Source organism: Delphinapterus leucas, chromosome 12 (assembly GCF_059928025.1).
Source record: "Delphinapterus leucas isolate spDelLeu-1000000601 "Yukka" chromosome 12, BTC_Dleu_Yukka2, whole genome shotgun sequence".
Taxonomy (NCBI): domain Eukaryota; kingdom Metazoa; phylum Chordata; class Mammalia; order Artiodactyla; family Monodontidae; genus Delphinapterus; species Delphinapterus leucas.
In genome coordinates this window covers 78,508,779-78,527,074 of record NC_143140.1, presented here as the reverse complement: position 1 = coordinate 78,527,074, position 18,296 = coordinate 78,508,779, and the positions used below count along the sequence as shown (strand labels likewise).

The 18,296-nt window shown below is 37.1% G+C and overlaps 1 long non-coding RNA gene across 1 annotated transcript in view; it reads left to right on the top strand.

Annotated features, from left to right (window-relative positions):
- Window positions 1–18,296, top strand: part of LOC115802050 (uncharacterized) — a 456,956-nt gene that overhangs the window by 16,445 nt on the left and 422,215 nt on the right. Inside the window, exons 2-3 of the long non-coding RNA XR_016395247.1 lie at window positions 9,320–9,438; window positions 15,241–15,294. This is a non-coding gene — a long non-coding RNA (uncharacterized LOC115802050). The remainder of the gene's footprint in view (window positions 1–9,319; window positions 9,439–15,240; window positions 15,295–18,296) is intronic.

Genomic DNA, 18,296 nt, shown 5'->3' with positions numbered 1-18,296 from the left:
ATTGCTCACAATCCAAACAACTAGAAAACTCAAAAGATTGTAACAATCCTGAGGTTCAGCATCACAGCTGGTGGTCAGAGTGATGTAGCTGTGATGGTGCCTGATGCTGGTGTCCCCATAATCAATAATCCATAATTAATTATGTCTTGAAATGTTTTATGTATGGAGGTGTTTATTCAAAATGTTAGAAAAAAAACCAAAAACCAAATGAAAACAACAATAATAATTATACAGGTATGTATTATACTCACTCTAGTTATACACTCTTTACTTGTACCTTCCTTTAGTGAATCTACACTAAATGTCAGCACAGCAAATCATAATTCTGTTCGGCTGGTTTCCTGCCTCATTGGCTCAGTTCTTCTGTCCTGTTTTACTCCAGATCTTAGCTCAGGCTTTTGTTCTGCCCCAGTGGATACATTACATGATTTTCTGCCATTACCTCTGGCTCTGGGGTAATGGCACTCCCTTGGGCACAAAGTATGATATTTTTCCACTGATTCCAGCCACCACCACTCTAACTCTGAGGCACAGACTGGCCGCCTCTCCTTCCCCTACTCACTGTTGTGTAATACCAAACCTCCGGACAGTGTTACAGCTGAGTTCATCAGGACAGGGTGGTGAGGAAGAGGGTTAGACCTACGATATATACAGTAACGTTCCGTTAACCTAAACTTCTCCAAGATATATATACTGTGATCAGAAAACAGACTCTCTCTTACCACAGTATAGACTTGTTCAGCTGGTCATTTGTATTATCTGTTGTTCCGTTGTGTCTGATTCCAAGATCAGGCTTATCCCTTGCCCGGAGCTGTCCACAAAGGATAGATTCCCTGATGAGCAATGGACTGGGTTGGCTGAACAATTCTACTAACTTGAGGCTTGTTAACCTGAGTATAGGGGTTGTTGAAGTGTGGGCTCAGGAATTCAGTCCTGCTCCAGGCTCAGACACACTTTCCCTTTCTGTCATCTAACTGCCTTTCTACTTAAGAATTTCAAAAGCTTAGCATAGTTGAATTCTAAGCTGATGCCAAGATACTTTGTTATGCCAGCAAGAAAAAACATCAAGAAAAGGAAGAATAATGTTCAGTGACTGAACCTGAAACTAATGCAAATGATATCTTTCATCTGTATAGCATTTTACACTTTTAAAAGGATATTATCTATTTAATATTCACAACAATACTTACCTCTCATTGCCCCTATTTTACGAGTGAGGAAATAGAGCTCAGAGAAGAAGAATTACTTGTAAAATGTCACACAGCCATAAATGTCATAAATGACAGAGTAAAGGTGAAAACTCAAGTTTTTTGGACCCTCTGTCTAGAACCCTTTTTCCTACCCACACTGCCTTTGTGACTAGCTCAAGTTATAGAATGACAAATAACCCCCCAAAACAAAAAACACAAGAACAGAACCAGGATTATGCTTTGACTTTATTGTAAAGATGAGTCCCTATCCTCTACCAGATTTTCTCCATTCCTTTCAATATCCATTTTCGTGTGAATTCTTCTTCTAGGCCAAATCTGACTCAGCTCTAAAATTTCCACATTCTTCATCCGCCAAATTTTCTTCTCCTCATTAAAAATCTTCTTTAAAGTCCAATTACTATGACTTTCCTATAGTACATCCTTAAATTTCTTTGTGAGTATCTTAATTCAGGAGTTGAAATTTTTATACTGTGTCCTGTTCCCTGTTAATACTCAGAACACATTAACTAATCTTTATGAGAACGTTTCAGGGCCTAAAACTGTAGATAGTGCTAACTTTTCCCATCATGTAGGGTACTTCCTCACAGGGATTTTGGGGTTTAGATTACTCAGCACATGGAACACATTTAGAATAATGCCTTACACATAGTACATGCTCAGTAGAAATTGTTTTGTTATTGCCATTATTGTTATCATTTTTTGGCATACACTGGAGTGAGAAGTGAATCGCTCTCAGATCAGATTGATGAAGATTTAAAAATGTATTCAATTCTGGGCTTCCCTGGTGGTGCAGTGGTTGAGAGTCCGCCTGCCGATGCATGGCCGCTGAGCCTGCGCGTCTGGAGCCTGTGCTCCGCAACGGGAGAGGCCACAACAGTGAGAGGCCCGCGTACTGCAAAAAAAAAAAAAAAAAAAAAAAAATGTATTCAATTCTAAATGACAATTGCGTGTTGTCCTTTTTTTTTTTTAATCAATTTACTTATTATTTTATTTTTTGCTGCATTGGGTCTTTGTTACTACACGCAGTCTTTCTCTAGTTGCAGTGAGCGGGGGCTACTCTTCGTTGCGGTGCACAGGCTTCTCATTGCAGTGGCTTCTCTTGTTGCGGACCACGGGCTCTAGGCGCGCGGGCTTCAGTAGTTGCAGCACGCGGGCTCGGTAGTTGTGGCGCACAGGCTTAGTTGCTCCATGGCATGTGGATCTTCCCAGACCAGGGCTCGAACCCGTGTCCCCTGCATTGGCAGGTGGATTCTTAACCACTGTACCACCAGGGAAGCCCCATGTGTTCTCTTTCTGACTTGTAAATTTAAAAAGATAAATCACTGCCTTTATTTGGGTGTTTTTTTAAAATAAATATTATCATTAATGTTTATACGGAATAAAAGAATTCTAGCCTGGTAAATTTCTGTTTACAAGCTATAGTTTGCAAAAGCTGTTCTACCCCTATAGTTACCAGTGGTGAAGGTTGTTTGGTTGCAATTATAAACATGCTCATCTACCAATATTTTGTGGCAGAAATATTGTAGTACTGAACATGTTCTGAATTCTTTTCAGTTTCTTTTTATTTTTTAATCACTAAGGATGTTTGGATGACAATAATTTGTTGTTCAAGAGTTCCTCTTGTCATGCAGCTTATTTCTCTCACCTAAAATAGAAATGTATTTTTAATTGCTAAAATATGCACTTTTAAGCACATTGTCATTATACTTGAAAACTGGAAACCTATAACAATAGAAGTAACAACACTCAAATTAACCCTGGAAAGAATGCTTAAGAAAACTATGATGTAATTCAAAGTTTACTTCTATCGAATAAGCCACAATATGGGGTGAATTTTATATGTACTCATAACTTACATAGTTCAATTTAGCAATTACTATTATTAAGTAATAAGTGCAGGCATTATATCAGTAACATTAATCAAAACGACTCCCCATTGAAAGTTGCAACTATGATTCCCTACTCTCTACCTCAGAGATTAGCTCTCCCCAAGAAAAGTGACACAGTTCTCCTTTTATCAGATTATCCCACCCCTTCCTACAAACTATTCTAGGCTGTTTCTTTTATGTGGAAAGTTTTCCTATTCCCAGAAGTCCAAACTCATCATTCTACACACAGCTAAAGTTTTGTGTCCTCAATGTCCTAGTAGTTTGAAAGGGAGGCGTCTGTTTCTCTGTATTTTATTTTGCCTCCAAGTACAGATCTCTGAGCTCCCCATTCCTCAAACTACACACTTTGATATTTATGTATTTGTTCATGTTCAGTCACTTTAAAGCTGAGTTTCTGCGTGCCATTTTTATATTTGAAGTTTTGTTCTCTAGAATCTCTTGGATGATGGACAGTGTTTAATGATTTTTATGGAATGCCTACCAGAGGGCTTCATTCAGTGAATTATTAATAATAAATGTGTTTTTTTGGTGCTAATATAGCAAGATAGCTAGTGGTTTATTTGTTTTTTCTGAACTGGATGTTTTTAAATACTCACTGCGTGTATACTCAGTTTCATTTGTGTCATTTGCATGTATGAAGACACTAGCTAAGCACCCTCCTGATCAGAGAGAAAACACACGCTGTATCCTGCCAGCATTCTCTAGAACAGCAGCCCGGGCAGCAGAAGAATGATGCCTTAGAAGAGAGGAAACTGTTTACCTTGGTTCAAGTCTAGCATCATTGTTTCCCTGCTCCCAGGGTGAAGGTCGTCTCTGAGCCGACATGGTGTGTGGTCCTCTCATGTGTGTCCACATAGCAAACAGAGAGGAGCTATAGATCCTGAAGGCACTGATTCTTCTATTTCAGTGAAAGGAAAATGATCCAAATATCCAGTTGTCATCAGCACGTTTCTATGTGGATGCCACACAGGCACTCCTAATTCAGCATGCTCATTTCTCCCCTGGAACATGATCCCTTTCTTATGTTCTCGCCCTCAGAAAAGACTATCATTATCCATCCAGTGACCAAGCCAGGTGGCCTGGGCAGTCATTTGCGAGTTTGTCTTCTCTTTCACCACCATGTTCAGTTAGATGCCAGCTCCCAGGATTCTACCTTCTCAGTAGCTCTTGGTCTGTTTCCTCCTCTCCTCCCCATTGCACCACTCACCCCAGTTTGGATCCTCATTATTTTCCCTTAGATTATTGCAGTATTGAGTTCACTGGCTTCCTGTCTTTAGTATGGAACACCTCCTTGCTGCCCAAAGATTATTTTTCTAGAATGCAAATCTAATCTTGTCATGTCCTTTTTCAAATCTCCTCATGTCTCTTCACTCCCTGCCTTTAGTATAAAATTTTCACTTTCTATATCCTAACCCTCTGGTCCCTGCCTAATTCATCAGTATATCTTTTGTCACTACTCACCTTGCATTTTACTTTACAGGCGCATGGAACACTATCTTCTCTTCCCCAGTTCTGCTTTTGCTCATGCTTGGAACGTGCAGTCCATCTTTTCATCCTGTTAGTCTCAAGTTCTACATCACCTGGTCTATGAAGCCTCCATCACTGCCCCCAAGAAACTGGGTGCCTAGTCATGTAGGCTCCCATGGCCCACGCTTCTTTTTGTTCTGTAACTTTTTATAGGACCACCAAGCAATTCCAAGTTACAGTCATTTCCTAGTCAGCTATGTGGATGACCCCCTGGAGTACATGCAGTACACAGCATGTATGTCAGCAGAGGTGGCCCTGACTGCATGTCTGCCTCTCTGCTAGACTATCCACTATCTTAAAGGGCAAGAATTTGCCTTTAATTGTTTTTATCTCTAGTAGCTAGTTCTATCATCTATGAGTCCACATACATGTCCACACATATGCACACTCACCTAAAAAATAATTCTACTTCGTAGGGAATGTAGGCATAAAATATAGAGGCACATATTAAAATTTAAATTCGACTAAATCCAACTGGATTAAATCAATCCAAGTTAAATCAATCCAATTAAATCTCCTTCAGTGATTTCACAGCTTAAATTTGGAATGATTAGAGAACTGTGTTAGATTTTATAAGAAAATTCCATTTTTATTTCTTTTTCATTTTAGTTTTTACTTAAGAAACTTTATCTTTTAGACTAGCTTTAGGTTCACAGTACAATTAAGTGGAAAGTACAGAGCGTTCCCATGTATTCTCTGCCTCCACACATGCACAGCTTCTTCCATTACCAACATGAGAGTGGTACATTTGTCACAATTGATGAACTTATACTGACACATCATTATGCCCCGGAGTCCATAATTTACATTAAAGGTTAACTCTTGATGTTGTACATTCCATGGGTTTTGACAAATGCAAAATGCCACATATCCATCATTACAGTATTGTGCAGAATAGTTTCAGTGCTCTATTTTCATTTCCTTTTAATTTCTGAATTCAAAGACTTATTACTTTTGATTTTTTTCTCTGAATGTTTTTATAAACACTAGATACACTACACTTTTCTTGACTTTTTTTTGCTATCCCTTACTTAGAAGATGGCACCAGCGTCGTCACTGGAAACCTATGTGAGGGTATTTGTGAGACTGACAATTCTCCCATACTGTTTACTAGCCCTTTTGGTCAGTGACTCATCAGATCTCTTCCTTACAGAGCCTACAACTGGTTGGGACTCTCTTGTTTCACTTCCTGGCCTATTTGATGAATGTAGACCCAGTTTCCCAGCTTTCTTAGATTTACTTGTGTATTATTTTTCTTCTTATCTTTTCAAAAGCTACATTGAATCTTTTTAGTGCTGTTTATTGGCTTTTTTAAATTATAGAAATAATGGAGACTACTATTTGAAAGCTTTGAAAATAAAGATAAGGTATACAAATGTAAACCTAAGTAACCTGCAATACTCAGTGATAAACATTTCTTTCCTTCTAGCCTTTTTCCTATATATGTGTATATACACACATATATATACTAAATCTATTCTATAGGTATATATACGTGAATCATACTGTCTAAATAATTTTGTATTCTCTTTTTTAATGATCATTTTATGGCATTTGTTTTCTTATGATCATTAGCGTTCTCTGAAAATGTTATGTACCGCGATTCATTTGACCAATTTCTATTATTGGACATTTAGGTTGTTTCATATGTATTTTTGCCAGTATGAATAACATTTTTGGACACTCCTCGGTGAGAGGATAGCTACACTGACTCTATATAGAATTTCTTCTACTTACCACACCTGAGCAAAGCCTCTCTTGGAATATGTGTGTTAGAGTCTTTATGTCAGTCACATAGCAGTAGAGACGAGAAAGGAGAAAAGGCACTCTCTTTGGTGGCGCTATGGGGCTCGAGTCTCAGCTCATGTTCTTACAGGCTGTGTGAACTTCGGAAAATTACTCAACATCTCTTTGCTTTAGTTTATTTGTAAAACTGGGGTAATAGTATTTTATTTATAGGGTTCTTGTTAGGAATACAAATATACTAAATATATAAGTGGTATCTTTTAAAATTCATCTAGTGACTAGTGAAGTTGAATTATAACTCTGAGGCTAGAGCACTCTGCTAAGAATTCTCTTTTTAGCATTCAATGTTAGCTCTGGCAGATATATCCTAAGGATGAAAATGCCCAAATGTGACACCTGTGGCATATTTTTAGATTATTTGAGGTCACACTTAGTATCCTAAAACATAGTCTTTTAGATCTAGTTTTATATTTTTCTTAGTTTTTGAAATTCCGTTGTTGAAAGCTGACTACCTGATGATTGCTGGACGACGATATGATTTCCCGGGTACAGGTTATGTTTTAATAAGACATATTGAAAAACAGGGGTAATGTAAACCAAAGACTTTATACACTTTTCCATTTTTTTCTTTGTATATAGCAGATTGAACCTCCTAGATTGCATTGGAAGTATTTACCAGATTCGGGAAATGACCTATTGCTAATTATTTGGGTCAGATTCAGAAGTTTATCTTTTTAGCTTCTAATTTTGAGATAATTCCTTACTTACATAAAAGTTACAAAATCTATTACAAAGAACTCTATTATATCCTCTACCCAGATTCAACAATTCTGAACATTTTGCCCTATTTACTTTAGCATTTGTTCTTTCCCTCTCTCTATATCTTCTTTTTATGCACAAATACTTTAATATGTGTTTCCTAAGGACTGTCTCTTACATAACCAAAGTACCTCTATCAAAGTCAGGAAGTGTAACATTTGTACAATGTTATATCTAATTCATAGTTTTTGTTCAAAGTTCACAACTTGTTTGAATAATATATAGTTTTTTTTTTCTTGTCCAGGTTACAATCCAGGATCACACGTTGTGTTAATTGTCATGTTTCTTTCATTTCCTTTCATCCAAAACAGTTCCTCAGCCTTTCTTTTTCTTTCATGATCTTAATGATTATGAAAAGTAAAGCCAATAACTTTGCAGAATATCCTTCAGTTTGGGTTTCTTTGATGTTTCCTTACAATTAGCTTCAGGTTTTGTATTTTTGAGTGTAACAGCATAGAAGTGATGTTGTGTCCTTCTCAGGGTATCATATCAGGAAGCATATCATATCGTTTTGTCTTGTTATGAGTAACATTAGCCTTGATAACTTTAATAAATTTGTATTTGTTAGGTTAACTTACTATAAAGTTATTATTTTTTCTCTTTGTAATTAGTAAATAACCTGTGGTGATTATGCTGAAACTGTGTAAATATCTTCTTGCTCATCAAACTTTCATCCACTCTCTTTAGTATTCATTAAGCTGGATCCCCTGTCTTTTTTGACATGTCCCTATCTTAGCACTTTCTTACTTTCTGGTACAACAGAAAGTTCCAGACTCATTTTATGGTTTCCCTGCCCCACCCTGGGCTCATTTCTCTCAGGATCCCTAGTTCCTTTTAGTGGAAAATGGTATTTAGAGACAAAGATCTGGGTGTTAGATGTGATCATTACTCTTGTGGTGTCTTTACTTCTAGGCCCATCCATTTGACAGATCTAAGAAATGTACACACACACTGATACATGTGTTTATACCTCTTTCTGTAAAATTATATAGTATACATATTATGGATATGAATGTATGTGTATATATATAAATGAGTTCATACTCACATCTCCAATTCCAATTCAATATTATAAGGGTCACAAAATATCTAAAAACTAGAATAGATGGGACTGATATTAATTGAGTGTAAGCAAAAGGGAGAGGAAGAATTCAAGGTGACTATACATTGTAAATGCTAGCATGGCGCTCCCAACTGTTCAGTGTAAAATGTTTTGCGTACCAACATTTTTTGTTGTGTGTGCCAAACCTACTAATAAAGCCTTAAATTGCTTTACATTTTTAGCAGCTGTATCACAGCGTTCCTGCATATTGATCTTGTGATCAAATAAAACTTGAGGTCTTTATGTTAACTGTTGTCAAGCAAGGTCTGATACCTCTTTTCTTATGAACTTAGTTTTTTGAAACTGTATTGTATGTATTCCTGTGAAATTTTATCTTATTAGCGTTTGACCATCATTCATCCCCTTCAAACCCCTTTAAACCTCGTTTAGCTAATGTATTAATTGTCCTACAAATTACCTGTTATACAAAATTTTTATAAAATGCTTTCTATGGCTTTAGCTGACCTTCTCTGAAGATAAAGCAGAAGGTTGAGACTACAGTATACTTTTGGTGGTGAGGGTGATAAACCTGGCATTGTAACTGGAAATGGGGTCATTTCTTACCATAGTATTTTATGTTATGAAATAGATAATCAAGAGTTAGGTTATCAAATGCTAAAAAAGCAGGGGAGCAAGGTAAGAAATGTGACTCAAGATTTACAAAAAGACAAGGAAATCTCCCTGATGGCCCTCACATAGACTGAAAAAGACTATTAATATGTCCATCCCATTCTTGGCCTTCTTTTCCTCTCAATTTAAACATTCTTCCTAGGTAATCTAATTCACTTCCAAGGCTCTAAACTCTCCAGCTACTCTTCTATAGCTGTTGCTTCTTCCATAATTGTAGAATTTTGACTGCTTTGTGTCAACTAAGCTAGGGATCACATTTCCTAGCCCTATTGCGATAGGTGTGGACATATAGTGGTTCTAGCATGGGGAATATGATTAAAAGTTACATATGCAACTTCCTCCTCACTTGCTTAAGAGGACTTCTCTGGCCTCAAACTTCCACTCTTTTCTCCAAGCACAGAGACTAGAGAAACCACATGTTGAACCTGGAACAGCTACTATCAGCCTGGGCCCCTGAATAATTGCATGAGGGAGAGCCACCCACCAGCCTGACATACCTGCTCTAGAATTTCATGTGAGTGAGAAATACCTTACAACTGTTTGAGCAATTACCTTTTTTTTGGTGCTTCTCCTGAGTCCCCTACTTGTATATTCAACTGCTCGCTAGATATTTCTACTTTTGTATCTCAGAGATGTCTCGAGTCTAACATATTTCTCTTCAAATTTACTTCTCATTTCTGGCATTATTATCATCCCAGATGACCTCTCCATTGCACGTGGAGTTACTCCTGGCTACTTCCTTTCCCCTTCGCCCATATCGAATCTGAACATCTTGGTTCTGACGCCTTTATCGCTTGCCTCTCCAACCCTTCCTCTCCATGCTCTTGTCTGTTGCTTTAGACAAAGTCCCAGTCATCTCAGGCTGGGATTGATGCAACAACCCAATAACTGTTTTTTCTGTCTCTAATCTTGCTCCCCTCAAATTTATTCTTGGCTATGGTTTTATTACTGACTAGCTCAATAATCTCATCTGAAAAGTACGGATACTCACGGTATCTACCTTTTGGAGTTTTTATGAGAACTAATGTTGGCTAGATGCCAAGCATTTAGCATGGTTCCTGAGATACAGCAGGACTCAAAACAAGTTAGCTATTGTTAACATTATTATTAGAATTTCCATATCATAACTATTCTTAAAATTCCTTAAAGGGTTATTATTCCTTTAAAAGGTAATCCTATAATTCCTTAAAGGAGTATTATTGTTTCTAGGGTAAAATCGCAGCCCTTAGTGAGCCTGGTTAACATTCTGTAATCTGGTCCCTATTGAACTCTCCAGATTTATCTCTTGTTATTCTCCCCTTCTAACCTTCTGCTTTATTCATATTGCAATACCTACAGTTCCCTTAACATGTCAAACTCTTTGGTACCTCTTATTTTTGTACATGTTGATTCCGTTGCTTTAAACACACTACTTCATTGTCTTTCCTGAACTCTTATTAGCCATTCATCCTTCAAATCTCACCTCATATATCACCTCCTCTAGGAACTTTCGTTGATGCTTTCTGGTCTAGTTTAAGCATGTGTTCCATGTTCATCCATAACACCATGTGTTTCCTTTATTGTGGCAATTAGGATAATGTTCTACAAGTGTTTATTAATGGTGGACATGCTTTGGGTGTTTGCCTGGCCCTCTATCCTGACTTGGTGGGCTTCAGTGGTTTTATTTATATATGAGTCTTCACCCTATTTATCATATTTGATTGAAACATACCCAAAGACAGGGCTGAGTATATTTGTTATATCTGCTGAAAATTTGAATTGAGACAAAACTATGGCTGGTTAATATGGCTGCTAGACTTGTAAAATATGAAAATTTAGGACCTTAGAAAGGAAAAAGGAAATAGACACAAAACTACAGACAGAACGTAGAAAAACAGGGATAATGGATAAGCAGAGAAAGTAGGTATTCAGAGAGGAGAATAAATTTTTTGAGAATTCAAATCCAATGTTCCAGAAAATATTTTTTATGGTTGTTTATGATATGCTTGGAATTTATTACATCTTTGCTTTATATCTCCATATCTTTTTGTTTTCAGCTCAATTTTTTATTCCATATATAGTTATTTATTTCTGAAAAAATTATCGAATTCATAAAAGTTGTGAGCTATAAAGACTGAATAATCAGAAAGTTAAGTGTTATTTGAGAGACATTCTACTAGAAAAACATTGAATGAGTCATCAGAAGGCCAAGGTTCTAGACAAAACTCTGCCATTATTTAACTATATAATCTTGGGTAGGTCGGTTGACTGGAGTTCCCCTCCTTTCAGTTACGTCATCTCTAAAGTAAAGACCATAATTTCTTTCCTGCTTACCTTGGAGTTGTAATAATCAATTGTCTGCTTTGAAAATGTTAAGTGTTTATAGACAACAGACCTTATTAATATTCTGCAATAGAAGAATACTGGCTAGGATTGACTGGAATGACTTCTCAGTCCAAAGATATTACACTACTAGTCACTAGTTTCGTTTACGTAAAAAAGGATGCTTCCCATTTTCAGAAAGGTACAAATATCTACATTTGGAACCTAGGAGAGACATATTACACTATTTATGTGCAATATGGTAGCATGTATTATGTATATTCACCTAGGTAATATTTTTAGTAAAAGAAAAGGAATTGCAACCAAATATAAAAGGATAAGAAACAAAAATATTTACAAAAAAGGAAAAGAAAAAAAGATGTTTCCAATTATATGCTACAGTTATTAAGGGCACAGACTCTTAGTTTTCTCAACTGCAAAATGAGATTTCATAATTATACAGGCTAATGGGATTGTAAAGAATTTAGCACAACTGACCCGGAATGAACTTTGGAGAGATTACTGATTAGAAGTGTGAGGCTGAGGGCTTCCCTGGTGGCGCAGTGGTTAAGAATCTGCCTGCCAATGCAGGGGGCATAGATTTGAGCCCTGGTCCGGGAAGATCCCACATGCCACGGAGCAACTAAGCCTGTGCGCCACAACTACTGAGCCTGTGCTCTAGATCCCGTGAGGCACAACTACTGAGCCCCATGCACCTAGAGCCCATGCTCCGCAACAAGAGAAGCCATGGTAATGAGGAATCTGTGCACGGCAATGAAGAGTAGCCCCCCCTTGCTGCAACTAGAGAAAGCCCGCATGCAGCAACGAAGACCCAACACAACCAAAAAAATAATAAATAAAAAAAAAAAAAAAAAAAAAAAGAAGTGTGAGGCTGACCAGGTGCAGAAATGTGGTCCCAGGTGTAGAGTTTCACAGCAAGTCATAGATTTGCATTCATATAACACTCCAGATATGGAAGGATCTGGATCCTTGCATTTGTCTCCTGGGAAGTGGTTGATTATTGGTCTTAATTCTTCTAAATGTCAGCCAATCAGATGGAATTTCTCTGCCCCTCATTTCCCAATAAAATTTTAGATATAAGCATACTAATATTTTTCTGAGTCATTATAGAACCAATCTAGTACAAACTTGGGAAACATTTATCCAGCCCTACCTAGTTTATTTAAGATCTTTGCACAAATATTTGCAGAAAGCAATCATTGAAACTCAACCTATGTCCTAGTATAATTGTGAATAAAATGTGTGACAATATTACAGATGGCTCTAGCTTTATATGACAATGTAAAACAAATGCATGGAAAATGTAATGAAAATGGTGCATAATGCACCCTACTTTATAGATGTTCATTATCTTCAGTGGATTTGTGACAGTAGTTCAGAAGGATAATTTTAACTTTCTTCATCTTTCTAGACTATTGTTAAATTAATTTTGACTATTGTTCTAAATACATTCATTTCCTGTAAGATGTAAAATCATGGGTAGAAGAGTGCTGGGTATCTAGTTGTCTAAAAGGAATAGCTGTCATCGAGAAAACAGCTCCAGTTTAATGTGGCAATAATAAAAATGAATTATGCATACTGGAAATGTAATAAGCAGAGATATTTTACCACAATAAGAATACAAAAATGATGCAATATTATATTCATTTTCAGAAAACAAGGAGAAATAGCTCCTTTGTCATGAAATATTAAGCATGCATCCATGGGGATTTACCAATAAATTAAAACAAAAATTTTTTTGGTCTTAAAATAGAATCTCAAAAAAAGCCTCAATTCACCCACATGGTACATAGAGTGCCAGGTTTATTCTGAATGATGCTGATAGGAAATAGTGGCTGCAGGGCAAGGAAGAGAGCCAAATTTAAGTTCAAATTCTAAACATTTGTCTGTGGATCTTCTATATTTGAAATGCCATTTCCTGGTATAATGCGTTTTAAAAGTTGTCATGTTTCTAAATTTGATATACAATTTAAACTCTAACCTATATTAATATTTCATTTTAATTATGGTAGTTCTTTTACATTAAGGAATAAATCAAGAAAATAGTGTGCCACAAAAGCATCATTTTCAGATGATATTTCCTATGCCATTGTTTGGGTTTGAGATGCCCTGACCCTGCATGTACAGTCTCCTTTCAGAAACACAAGATGAAATTCTAGCTGCACATCTGTTTTAAGTGCAGCAAAGTACAACTCCTTAACCTTATATATGCTAAATGCTTTCATTGACTGTTGAGTAAGAGTCATTTGGGGTCATTCCCCAAGATTCAAAACCAGATGAGAAAGTGACTATGAAAAATCACTAAGTACACATACACAAGAGCACATTTAGAATTTATAAAGCAACTATTCCTTAAAGCAGTTTAACCACTCAAGTTTTAGATTTTAAAGTTTGTCAATTTGTGAGTAAATTAAGTAGGAATGTTTTTCCCTATTCCAATAATTCCACCTGTATTAATGTACATCACAGATCCTAGACGTCAGTGGTTCTCAAACTTTATTTTTTATAACAATCCCCTGAGTTGTATACTGAAACTGCATGTAGCCAAATTCTAAATCTCCTCCCCATCCAGTAGGTCTGGAGTGAGCTTGGGAATCTGTAGTTTCCATAGACCTCAGGTGATTTGTATGCTGGTGAATCACCCATCATATTTGAGAAGAACTGAGCATTTTGAAATAGTTATGAGAGGAAAACCAGTTAATGTTGTAAGTTATGCATCTCCAATTTTAATACATTTCTAGAAGCTTGTAGACACAGTTCAGGATAGAAAAGATATTTTAAGCAATTGGCAATATTAGGTTTGGCTTCTGGCCCCTGGATATCCAGTTGTACATTTGTAAATCACATCCCGCTTTGGGCATTGGTACTTCGTTGTTAAATGGAGGGTGAGGTGGTGTGTGGAGTCTGTTATTTCTAATGTGCCTTCCCATCTTATGTGAGTCAGTGCTTCTGCACTTCTGCTTTTCTTGGCTCCTGGGTTGGGTTTCACATGAGCATAAGGCCACTGTCTAACAGCACTTGATGAGATCAGAGTGGAAGGAGATGTTCTCAACCTTAATAAATTCAACCAGCATTATTTTTGAGAGTTCACCATTCTCTTTTCCTGCCTTGGGAAGAAAGGATTTGGTAGAATGAAAGAACGTGTGCCTGACAATTTAAATTTATTTATAGGAGTACAGGAAATAAAAAACAAAGTTATGAAATCTTTAAAGGACAGTATATCTTGAATTTTTATTGGTGGGTAAATATGCTTGTGCCACAGAAAATGAATTTTGTGTCATCATTTACTATCACAAACATATGATTATTTCAGTAACATAGATAAGATGACATGTGACCTTCTGTTTCCTCTATTTCTAGACATTCAAAAAAATTGGGGGTACCCTTTAAAAAAATTAAAACCTCCAGAATGTGAAAACAATCTTGGATGAAATAGCATGGTAACTTATATCTACCTCAAGCATCTGTCAATAAGTTTCATGCTTCAAAAACCTATAAAAGAGGAAAATAAAATGCCTTTAATTTTTCTACCTTTCAACTCTGGAACAGAATATCCCTGACTTTAAAATAGATCATCTCCAAAGAAGGGAAAAATGAAAAGATAGCTTAACATATTATTAACTGCTAGTATTTTTAGTGTTTTGAAAATTTGTTTATATATTCCTCTCATTGAAATATGCAGTTATGACATTTCCAAGAAGTGATGGCGTTTGGTGTTAAAGACAAAATAGTGGGAATTTATACCATAGCAGCCTGATTCTTGCACCTGTTCTGTCTGAGGAAGAAAGTTTTCTGAGGCCACTTGTGGAGTCAGTGGCTGTCTAATGTGACATAAACATGTAAACGTTTGTTACTCTTCAACAATACTGTGATTTGTGATTAATAAGTAATAGCAAATAATTAGATAGCACTAACTTAGATTTTAAGTATCATGTGTGTATGTGTGTGTATTCATGTAACTGTCATGATAACTGTCATTATCTTCATCTTACAGATGAGAAACTGAGCCAGGAAGAAATTACATCTGTTGCCCAAGGTTACGTGGCTGGTAAGTGAAAGATCCCAGGCAACCTGGCAACAGAGTTTATGTACTTAACTAGCAGACAACACTACCTCTCAACTTCAGATGTGTTGTCCTGCTGAGTAGCCATCCTGGGAGGCTGTACAATTCCATCTATGTTGGCATTACTGAAGACATTCCTGTACTTTCTTCAATGTGATTGATTGATGATAAATTAAAAGCCAATCTAAACAGCGAAATACCCCCAGCAGCTCAATCTGGCAGTATAAAAAGAAAGTGAGCTGTCCCTCTCACTAGATGCAGCCCATAGACATGCTTAGTTTGGCCTGTGGTTTTGGCCTGGACAGTGTTTTACATTTTAATTAGTTATCAAAATAAACACAATGAAATTTAAAAGCCTTATACACGAATGTGAATTTCTGCCCTCTCTCAGAAAATTGGATCCTCAACATTGGGCTTTTATCTCCAGTTTCTCGCAGTCCCATCATCTACATCCCCCAGAAACTGGGGCTCAGTGTCACTTACCACTTGTCTCATGACTTCATTTGTGTATTTTACCTGCCTGGCCCCTGTAAACATTTGATTTTGTGACACTTGAAACAAAAACATTGTTTTCAAGGAGTAGTGGAAACAAAATAGTTATTGGAGCTTACAAAAGGAAATTTCAAAAGGCGGCTTTTCGGTTAGAAGGGCATGTGTTCCTAGGAATTAAAGGATTAATACAGAGCATTATTCTGAGCAAAAGAATTTAGGGTCAGATTAAATCTTGGGACACATAATTCTGTCCCGTCCCTAATTTTCTATGTGCCCTCAAGCAAGTTCCTCAACTTTCATGTGGAATAGCATATTTTCCAAATTCTAGGTACTATTCACACAAGATGACAAAAAAATATTTTCATGCCATGATCAATGTGTACTATTCCAGAGAAGATCAATATGTTACCCGAATGAATAGCAGAAAGATTCCATGGCAATATCACACATCCCTCTCTCTCCAAGGATGAAATCATTGATTCTTTAATAAACAGGATCTATCAAACAGTAACGACAAGAACAGACACTAATTTGGTAATGTCTGCTGGATAATAAATAAACAAATGTGTTTAATGTGCTGCTGCTATTTTTATCACAATTAGAAATGTGTTCACCAAGAACTCTCCCACATAGCATTCTATAAGCAAATCTGCTTTGGACCTAGTCTTTAAAATGTTTGCCTTTATATGATACATACAAACTCCTTTATGCTTTGTTTTATCTGCACTGGCGGGATTTGTGCAGCCATACACCCAGACCTCCTGTTATTTAGCTAGTAGTTCACCCATACATTCGTTCGAAAGATATTTACCAAGCGCCTACTACATTCCATGTTCTCAGCTTCATTATTGCAATTTACAGCCTAGACATGGTTCAAACAATGAGGGATATTCAGTTATTATGGAGATGGAGGATGCTCAATGGGTCCATTGTTCTATTTTGTGGTTTGAATGGGATTACTGAAATTACTGAAGAAATATTTCCTCACATTTGAGTTCCAAACTTAGTAGCAAAGTACCAAACATCTTGGATATATGTTGTCCTCTGTGTTTCTGAGTCAAGCTGGGAAAACTGTCTCCAAAGCAGCCTGGTATCTCTGCATCATCAGCTGGCTGGCATTGTGGGGATAGAGATAATGACAGTTTAATTTTTTTTTTTTTATAAATGTATTTATTTATTTTTGGCAGCATTGGGTCTTCATTGCTGTGCACGGGCTTTCTCTAGTTGCGGTGAGCAGGGTCTACTCTTTGTTGCGGTGCGCGGGCTTCTCAATGCAGTGGCTTTTCTTGTTGCGGAGCACAGGCTCTAGGCACACGGGCTCAGTAGTTGTGGATCGCAGGCTCTAGAGCACAGGCTCAATAGTTGTGGTGCACGGGCCCAGCCGCTCGGCAGCATGTGGAATCTTCTCGGACCAGGGCTCGAACCCGTGTCCCCTGCATTGGCAGGCGGATTCTTAACCACTGCACCACCAGGGAAGTCCGACGGTTTAATCTTTATTATTCTTTCTGAAAAATTGCCAGTTTGTTTTTCCCATCCTATCATTCTTTAAGGTCTGTCTCAGAGCCTTTGGCATTCCGTTGCATTCTGTTTGGCAAATCCTTCAGCCCATGTAGCACACTTTGTTTCCCTTTCTTCCAACTTGACTCTTACTTGGTCACATTAGAGAAATGTATTAGCGTCAAATATACCAAGGCTTGCTTCATAAAATATACAGATGATGTCACTGAATAAGGTTTGAGAATGTCGTCAGTGATTTCATCTTAGTCCAGAAAGGTGTGTAATCTGTGATTCTGTTTAGATCTCTTAAGGTTCCAAAATTTCCATTCAGATAGAACCTTTCAACAATCATTTATAAGCCTGCTTCCTTTCCTTCCTAATGTTAAACCACAGTTAACAGCATCCTGACTACTTGTGTACTGAACCACTGCAACAGGTTCCATTTGAGACCACAGCCAGAAGCCCATTAATGCCCTAATGAAAGCAATTTGTATCAACTAAGTCACAATGAAGACACAAGAGGGAAAAGGTTAACCCTGCCAAATGGGAGTCTTATTGAATTAAATGAAAACTGCAGTTCGCTCTTTCCTCCGAATCCTGGGTGAAATTCAGAGACACAAGCTACATCGGCCTGAAGTATTTTTGGATTTTGTTTTCTTTTTGCTCTACCTCTTAGCACATGCTTATTTCAAAGCTCTTCTACTTTTATTTCACTGTCAAGAAGTTTTCTTTCTGATTTTGAATACAGCAGGATGGAATGATTGAAGGGTGTGTGTGTGTGTGTGTGTGTGTGTGTGTTGGACGACCGGGTGGAGTCCCAAAGAAAGGAAATCAAGAGAGATCTAAAGGTCTCTTTTCATCAACTGTTCAACCAAAGAACACGTTCTATTGGGTACTTTCCAAACTGCCAGACTGTGCTATTCATCTAAAAGGTTCAGCTCCATCAAAGTCTATCTTGTTGGAATTCTTAGAATTGGAAATATATTTTTTGTAGGATT